The sequence below is a fragment of the Equus caballus genome, chromosome 1 (genome assembly GCF_041296265.1).
Source record: "Equus caballus isolate H_3958 breed thoroughbred chromosome 1, TB-T2T, whole genome shotgun sequence".
In the NCBI taxonomy this organism is placed as follows: Eukaryota; Metazoa; Chordata; class Mammalia; order Perissodactyla; family Equidae; genus Equus; species Equus caballus.
In genome coordinates this window covers 176,671,571-176,680,069 of record NC_091684.1, presented here as the reverse complement: position 1 = coordinate 176,680,069, position 8,499 = coordinate 176,671,571, and the positions used below count along the sequence as shown (strand labels likewise).

Genomic DNA, 8,499 nt, shown 5'->3' with positions numbered 1-8,499 from the left:
ACCTTTGTGCACAAGGTCCGAAAATGCCATTTTCTCAATGTTCATACTGAATGTAACCATTGTTATTTTTGTAAATCTCTCCTGGTTAGGTAAACACAAATTTATTAACATTTTATTTAGTATTGATTAATAAGTGAGCTTCTCCTTTTTTCCAAATGTTGATTAGTTCTTTTATAACTTACCTGTTAATGTTCTTAGCCCAGTTTTCTCTAGCAGTGGATACTGTCGATGGTAAGGTCTGAGGAATCCATAATGAGCAGGTGCCATATTGTACCAGTTTCCTATTTTGGAGATTAATACTGATTCCAACTTGGGGTTTATTGTTAAACAATGGTGTGGTGAACATATTTATTAATAAGACACACAAACACTCCTATACTTTAGACCTTGTGTAAGAATAAGTCCTAGAAGAAAAATGACTAGATCAAAAGAGAGAAATAGATATAAACTGACTTAGAATCCGTTTTAAGGAAACAAGTATAATCAAGAACATCTCAGTCTTCCTGAAGCTACAGGCATCAGAAGGTCATCATTTTCCTTCTTAACATGTGTCATACCATGTTAAATGCTCTTATCAGGTGAGAGAGGGAATTGACCCACCAGGCACTGTCCTTCAAGGCCACACACCCAAGTCCTTGGTGGTGAATATCCCTGGCTACTCTCTTGCTGGCTCTGGCTTACACCCTGGGGCTCTATGGAGCTCCTCATGGCTGACTTTCTGGGGTCTCTATTTCTTCACTGTGACGACTTTTCCTAAGAGTGTTCTTTTTATCGCTGTGAGCCGAAGTTGTCCCCTGGCTCTTGCCCCTTCTACTGTTCACTTGCTCATCTCCGCACGTGCAGTCAGCTCTTCCTTCATGCCTCTGCTGGTGCTTCTGCCGGTACTGTGGGTCCCACAGAATGCTTGGTGGATGGACATGGGGACTGTCTTGAAGGAAAAATAAGCTTTCTTTGCTTTTCATCTTAGTTTTCAATGTGCTGGATTTTACTTTCCATATCTGTGTGATTTGTTTGTTATTCTTCTCCATGATGGTTCCTCTCTTTTTGATGTTGGTCCCAACTGATTCAGTGTTTGTCCAGCTATCACAAATTTGTTGCGTTCTGTCACATGCAATTTATCGGTGGAACTCTTTGCAGGATACGGGATCCTAAAATAAGATCATCTGGGTCATAATTGGTGACAAAAATATTCAATGACCAATCTTTAGATAAGAAAGATAGAGCGATGTTTATTGAGCCATTGCTGAGGACTAGTCCAGAAGTGCTATCTCCATCAGGGAAGAAAGCTCTCCTGAGACGTGTGGACACAGCATGGCTATAGAACATTTCACAAACTAGAACATACATGAAATAGGATAGGAATGAAATTTTTTTCCAACTCACAAGGATATGTTTTTCTGTAGTTTAGCACATACATAACAGGGCAACTTGACCTTGGTCCTCTGAGAAGAAGAGCTTATCTTCAAAGAAGTGCTGGTATTGGAGTCAGAGAAAGAGAGACATTCATTCTCATCTTTATAGAATGCATTCTTGGGGCCGGCCTGGTGGTGCAGTGATTAAGTTTGCACGTTCTGCTTCGGGAGCCCAGTTTGGATCCTGGGTGTGGACCAAGCCATGCTGTCTGTGGCAGGAAAACCACATATAAAATAGAGGAAGAAGGGCACGGGTGTTAAGTCAGGGCCAGTCTTCCTCAGCAAAAAGAGCATGATTGGCAGCAGATGTTTGCTCAGGGCTAACCTTCCTCAATAAATAAATAAATAAATGAATAAAATAAGAACAGCATTCTTTGCATTGGAAAGATGTTTGAAGCAGATGTACAATGTTTGGTGGATCAGAAGTCAGGCTGCTCAGGGGAAAGCAAGTTTTAGGTTGAATCATGGTTAAACCAGAACAGCTTCCCCCATACCTCAAGATGTGAAAGCTTCTTGTTATTCTTACTATTTTCATCACAGTGAAGGATCTGGACTTGAAATGTGGCATTTTGTGCATTTGTGAACTAGGATTCATGCCTTCTACATGTCAATAAATAAAGATAAGGCTGCCCAGGTGGCTCTCTCCTCTCTCCCTCCCTCCTGTCCTGTCATGGGATACTCGAGCACGGATTGGGAAACTCAGGAACTGTGGGTCTTGAAGTCTCCTCCAATTTCACACTGCCCTTCTCGAATCGAACAAGATGACTTATGTGAAACTCTAAAGTGCAATACAGATAAAATACAAGATTTTAATTATTTTCAAAGCAAAATGTCTTGTGGTTTCCAAATACCAATCTATCTGCCAAACTGACCTGCCTGGGGGAAGGGGAGGAACTAAGAGAATGTAGAGGAAATTGCCCTCCATCTAAGTTTCCGAGTATCAGGGACACAGCCTCTTATGTGTCAGGCACAAAGCAAGAGATCATAGTTGACTTACTGATGGACAGCCAAGTGGTACTTTCTGGCCCAGCAGCCCTGGAGCCCTCAGGCACACTGAGCTGCCGTAAACCAGGTTGCCAGCAGGGGGAGACCGGCCAGGCTGAAAGGGGCTAAGGCTGCTGAGTGACTTCACAGGACATTGTGGATATGGCCCTGGGAATGCTAGGCTGGATGGAGGACCTGAACTGTCTCTGTTCAGGTGGGAAGTGCGTACTGGGTCCTCTGATAGGCATCAGGTGGGCCGGCAGCTCAGGCATGACAGGGACAAGCCATAGAGGGGAATTCACATGGGACTTTGGGAACTCGGTTAGGGAGATGAGAGAGAAGCTGGCTCAAAACACGGTGGGCTGGAAGGGAAAGGAGCTGGTAGACAGGGCAGTCAGAAGGAAAATAGAGGTTGGTGTGGGATAGTCAGCCAGGGATGAAGGTTGAGCGAGCTCAGTTCTGTGCCCGGGGTAGGGCAGGAAATGGGACCAGAGTGAGGCTGGAGGCCATCATGGCAGCATCTGAGCGTCAGAAGCTGAAGATGGTCCTGGCTGTGGGAGAAGCTGCCCCACTGGAGACAGAAGCCCTGGAAACAGGAAACTCAGTGCCCACGGCCTGGCCCCCTGGCCTCCTGTCTCCCTGGAGTTATTCCCCTTCCACTGACCTGCTCCTCTCTCTGCCAAATTGTCAGGGTGTTGGTGATGGTGGTTGGGTTAGAGAAGGCAAGAACTTTCTAAAGACCAGGGAGGAACATATTTTGGGGAAGAAGTTTGTGCTATTATAATGGGCAGCCTTCAGACTCAGCCCTTGCACAGGGCTCAGCACCACAGAGCTGTGACCGAGAAAGGATACAGCATGGGGTTTAGGGGGAAGGAGAGCTGGAGGAGGAAGGAGGAAGGACAGCCACAACTGACAGCAGAGGGCTGCCTGGAGCATGCTGCTGCGTGTTGAAAGTGGTTCAGTGAGTCCGTGAGACTTCAGTCACACTCGCTAGAGATCCGTTTATTATGGCCCCTCAGTCCCACTGCCCGCCCCATGGGAGTCCTGCCTCTGCCCCAGAAAAGATGGTCAGGCACAGAGGAAGGTCAGACTCCTGCCTGCTGTTAGAAGCACTTCATTGTTGACTTTATCCAGGGCAGAAAGTGTGAGACCTTCATGAAGACTCCTGGAGGGGTCCTGTTGTTTTGTCCATAGGAGAAGATACCCTGGATCAGCTTGTTGCAGATGAGGGGTCCTCTGGAGTCCCCCTGGGGGCAGAGAGAGGAAGGACTGAGTTGGCCACCTAGTGGTCCTGCCCTTCCCTCCACCCCAGGGGTCAGTGGCCTACATTATGGGCTGTGTGGAAGAGCAGGGCCTGGGCAGGCCTTGTCACCTCCATCATCCCAGGCCTCTAGCCTGACTCTGACTATTACATGCAGTTCCACCCAGCCAAGGCTTTCTCCCTAATCCTCAGGGAAATTTTGGTGAGAACCCAGCTGTGGGATGACTGATCCTTCCTTGCCCTGCAGCCCTGATCTGCTGTGGGGAAAAACCTAAAGACTGCATTCTTGGACCCAGGCTGCCCAAGCTCTCAGGCTGAGGCTTGAAGATATGGCCACTCCCATCCCCCAGAGCTCCCCATTTCCTTTCTCCCTGGGTCTGTCTTGGTAGATGCTGGAAACCCTACCTTGAAGCTGTTGTTCATCATCTTCGGGTCCCCTACACAAATCTGGGGGGCCTGGTTGTAATGGTGGGTGAAGTGGGAGTAACAATCATGATCCTTCTGCACAGTCAGCTCCACATCCTGCAGTGTGTCGGACACTCTGTCTGCCGGGGAGACTTTCCCCCAGCCGGCCACACTGCACACCTGTCTTGGGTTCACCTGGGCCTTGCCCCTGGGCAGGCTGAGGGGCCTCACAGCTGTAGTCTGCTTGGCCTGTCTCTCCAGCTGATGGGAAGAGGCAAGAAAGTCCAGCTCAGCCACTGGCCTCCTGGGCCTGGACACCGCGATGGGGCTGCACTGACTTCCCTCTCCCCTGAACCATTGGGACTAGTCAGGTGGCAGGGATGGGAAGGAAGGAAGAGAGAGGTTCCAGTGGGAGGGGAAGAAATCTGGACCCAGGACAGCAAGAGCAGCAGGGAGGTTCCCTTATCTTTAGTAACATGATGTCATAGGAGAGGTTCTTAGGATTATAGTCTGGGTGGCGGATGGCTTGTCTCACAGTCATGACCTGCTGGGTCTTCCCCTGCTTCTGGATGTTATAGGCCCCAAGGGAGACATTGATTACTCTACAAAAAAAATAGAGTGAGGTGGTGGGGTGCATGGAATCAAAAGAGATCCAGCCCTGGAATCATGAAGGGCAGATGACATGGGGGAGGGCAGGGCTGCAGCTAGTGGAAATCAAAACAAGAGGAGGACTGGGCACTGAGTGAGTGTGTCCCCTGTGCTTCTCAATGACATTGAGGGTAGGTCACCTGGATGCTTTCTCTAGCCCTCAAGTCACATTTTGAAAATACTCTGAGTTTCCCTTTTCACCCTAATGATTGCTTTCAGCTTTCCCAGCTGCTTTAGTTGGCCAGTGTGGTCTCTCTTCTCAACTGAGTCACTTGCTTTCACATCAGACGCTCTGACCCCAAAGTTTCCCTGTCCTATTTCTCACTTTCTGTCACCAGTCATGCTCTCAGATGGCTCCTCTCATGGCCTTGAGTTACCAGGAGCTGGGGGAGCTCACCTGGGTTGCAGCCCCTGGACTGAGGTCCCTGTAGGGGTCTCAGGAGGTGTCAGTTGTCTGTGCCCCTCACCTTACCCGGCAGTGAGCAGCCATCAGAACAATGTCCTCTCACACGAGGACACCACCACACCTCTTCTTTTTGTTCTCAAAGCAGAAACTGAACAAACACCATGTAGGGGCGGGAGAGGGGCTTGGCAAAAGAGGGGAAGGGAACCTGCCTAAGCACTAATGATGATGATCTCGGGGTGGTGAAATTCTTGGGAATTTTCATATTCTTATTTGTCTGTTCTGCCTTTACCTGTCTTTCTGTGATAAACATACATTACTTTTGTACCCAGTAAACATTTTCCCATAGTCGAAGCACAGTGATCAATGGCAAACATTCAGCAGACGACTTCTTTCTAGTTTAGCCTTCTCTAAGGTGGATATTTTGAAAATGAGTTTACTTTTCTGAATCCATTCTTACATACAAGATGTAGAGATTGTTGAAAAATTTGCTCAATACGCTATAGGCTCTAGGACATTTTGGTGAATAAAGAAAGAATTAATGATTTCCACTCTAAAGATGGAAGGTTATTAAGTCCCTGGCAGCCTCCCCTCCATCCTCCTCTACCCAGTGCATTGCTGGCTTCTGTCCCAGAGAAGATGGATGGATCAATCCTGGAGGCACTTTTTCCATGGGGTAGAAAGCTCGAGGTCCCGGTGTAGACAGGTGAATTTTTGCCATTCTTTTTTCCAAAGGAGACAATGTCCTGAGCCACCATGTTTCACACAAGGGAGCCACTAGCCTCCCCCTGTGGGCAGGGGAGGAGGGGCTGGGCTGGGCCTTCTCCTGCTCCTCCTCTCCCTTATGCCCTGAGGTTAAGCAGTCTCTGTTTGGGGGCTGTGAGTGAGATGTGGGTCACGACAGCCTTTGTGACCCTCTTTGGTTCTGGGACACCAGCCTGGCTCTGACACTTCCCTTCTTCTCCTCCCCTAGGAAGAATTTGCCTATAAGTGGCTGTGGTAGAGTCTCCTATCCCTGCAGGGTGACAGGACCACAGACTGAGTTGGTGACAAGGCTGAGTACACAAGGATATAGCTAGTTCCCTCTGCCCCGGATCTCCTCAAGCTTGGCTGTACCCCAGGCTGGGTGTGGACAGTGCTGGGGATCTCACCTTAAAAAGAGTCTTACTCTTTGTTGGGTCCCCCACACATATCTGGGTGACGCTGTTGTAATGGTCTTTGTAGTGAGAGATGCGTTGCTCATCCCTTTAGATATCAAGCTCTACTTCCCACAGTTTTATGGCGAAGGGAGTGCTCCCACCAAGGTGCTCCCAGTCAGCCACACTGCACACCGTCCCTGACTTTGCCAGCTCTCTCCTCCTGGGCAGCCTGAGGGGGCTCACAGAGTCAGTCAGGTTGGCCATCCTCTTCAAGCTGAAGACAGAGAAGAGTAATTCACAAAGACTCCAGGGACAGTCATGGAGTTGCCCTCTCCACAGCCCTGAGACAAGTGAAAGGGTCATACTGGGAAGGAGGGACAGGAGTGAGGTTGTGGGGGATGCAAAACCTCAGGATTAAAGTGTGCAAGAACCAGGGGAGCAATGTGCCCTACCCTTAGTAACACAATGTCCTTGGAGAAATTCCTAGGCTTGTAGTCTGGGTGGGGGATGGCTCCTCTCACAGGGATGACGTGATGGAACCTTTCCTGCTCCTGGATGTTGTGGAGCCTCAGGGAGAAGTGGGTTAAGCTGCACAGAGCAGAATGGGATTTGCAGTCACAGGAGATGCACCCCAGGAGCCATGAAGGAGGCAGAATAGCCTGGGACATGGCAGGACTGGAGTACCGGGGAATTACAGCAGTGGGGCCCTGGGGCTGAGCATCCCCCTGTCCTCTGCTTCTTGGCATTCCAAGTTGCCTGGCAGTTCCTGGAGCAGATTCCAGGTGCTCAGTCAGGTGCAGAGCTTGCCTTTCTCTAAGCAAAACCTTGAATTTCTCCCCTGTGCACTCTGGGCATGGAGCATGACCTCAGCCTCCTCCCGATGCCACCTTTGACCAGCCCGTCTCTTCAACAGGCCGCTTGCACAGACCTGTCCCTCTCTCTCCAAAGCTTACTTGTCCTCTGAAGGGCTCTTCTGTGTTACTAGGTGGCCCAGCTCTGCAGCTCCTGAGAAGGCAGTTCTCTATGAAGTGTCACCAGAAGGGTGGGGCCACATGCTGTTCCTCAACTTCCTCAGCAGCCAGCGGCTGCTGTCAGCACAAAGTCCTCACACATGAGGAAACTCTCACAGCTTTTTCTTTTCTCTGGAGTCTGGATCAGACGAAATGCCAGATAGTGACAAGAATAAGGATTGGCCTCATGGCCCCGGATGATTTTCCCTGAAAGAAGAATTCTACCCTGCTTGCTGTGCTCATGGAGTCACAGGCTGGAGCAGGGAACTGGGGACAAAGGAGAGCAGGGTGGGAAGGAGCTGGAATGGCAGACAGTGGGGTCTGTAGCAGCCAGAAGCAATCAAGAAGGGGGCCCTGCAAGTTCCTGGCATTGAAACCCAGGCTTGCCTAGTGACCCTCCGGACTCAAATTCTCTCTCTGTCAAAGAGAAGAGCAGCCTTCGTCCTTAATTCCTTCTGTAGTCACATGTGTGGCAGACAGGAATGGTGTTTGGAACAAATGATGGAGTCCTGCTGAATCCTGCAAAATCCTTTCCCTGACGTTCTCTGAGTCCTCTCCTCCCTCTTCTTATCCTGACCTCACTGGCTGCTGGTCTGTAATATTCGGAACATGAGCTCAAGAAGCTGGGCTGTGTTTGCTCTGTATCTACTTGAGCCTGGCAGGTTGTAGGTGCCCAGTAAATGTCTTGTCTGCCCCAAAGAATGGCTCCCAGTTAGCCTCTGAGTAGTGTAGGTTGGGATAGTCCTGGTGGGGTTCTGAGAAGCAGGCAAGATGGAGCCAGCCAAAGGTGTGCCCATTGACTGAAAACTTACCAGAGAGAACTTGAGAGTGAACCAGCTGAACATCAGTGTTAAGGGAACTGGGATGCTGCCAGCTCTGGGATCAACTGGATCCTTAGCTTCTTTCCTGGGTGGCATGGGAGTGACAAAGCTTGGAGAAGGGAATGGAATTGGAGGATATCTTTTAGGACATTGAGTTAGAAAGCTACTGGGCCCTACTTTGATTTCAGAAGCCAGCCCCTTTCTCCAAGCTGCCCTTTGCTCGGGAATTAATTATTTCCCATTCCCAGCTCCCAATCTCCTTCCCGAGGCCTTTGTAAAAGAACCCGCTTTCCAGATGACAAGGGTAGGGCCTGGGGAGGAACAGCACCCACTGGCCCTCCTGGAGAAAAGCGTTCTGCCCTGCCATTCCTGCTGAGTTTTCATTATGCGTCAGATTTGCTGGTGTTTGAGGGAGT

The 8,499-nt window shown here is 49.6% G+C and overlaps 1 long non-coding RNA gene across 1 annotated transcript; it reads right to left on the bottom strand.

Annotated features, from left to right (window-relative positions):
• Positions 1–3,377: 3,377 nt before the first annotated feature.
• Positions 3,378–6,526, bottom strand: LOC100052526 (uncharacterized). The gene is made up of 3 exons (XR_011426231.1): positions 6,265–6,526; positions 4,063–4,323; positions 3,378–3,643 (listed from the first exon to the last, which is right to left on the bottom strand). It is a non-coding gene; the product is annotated as an uncharacterized lncRNA (long non-coding RNA).
• Positions 6,527–8,499: the final 1,973 nt, after the last annotated feature.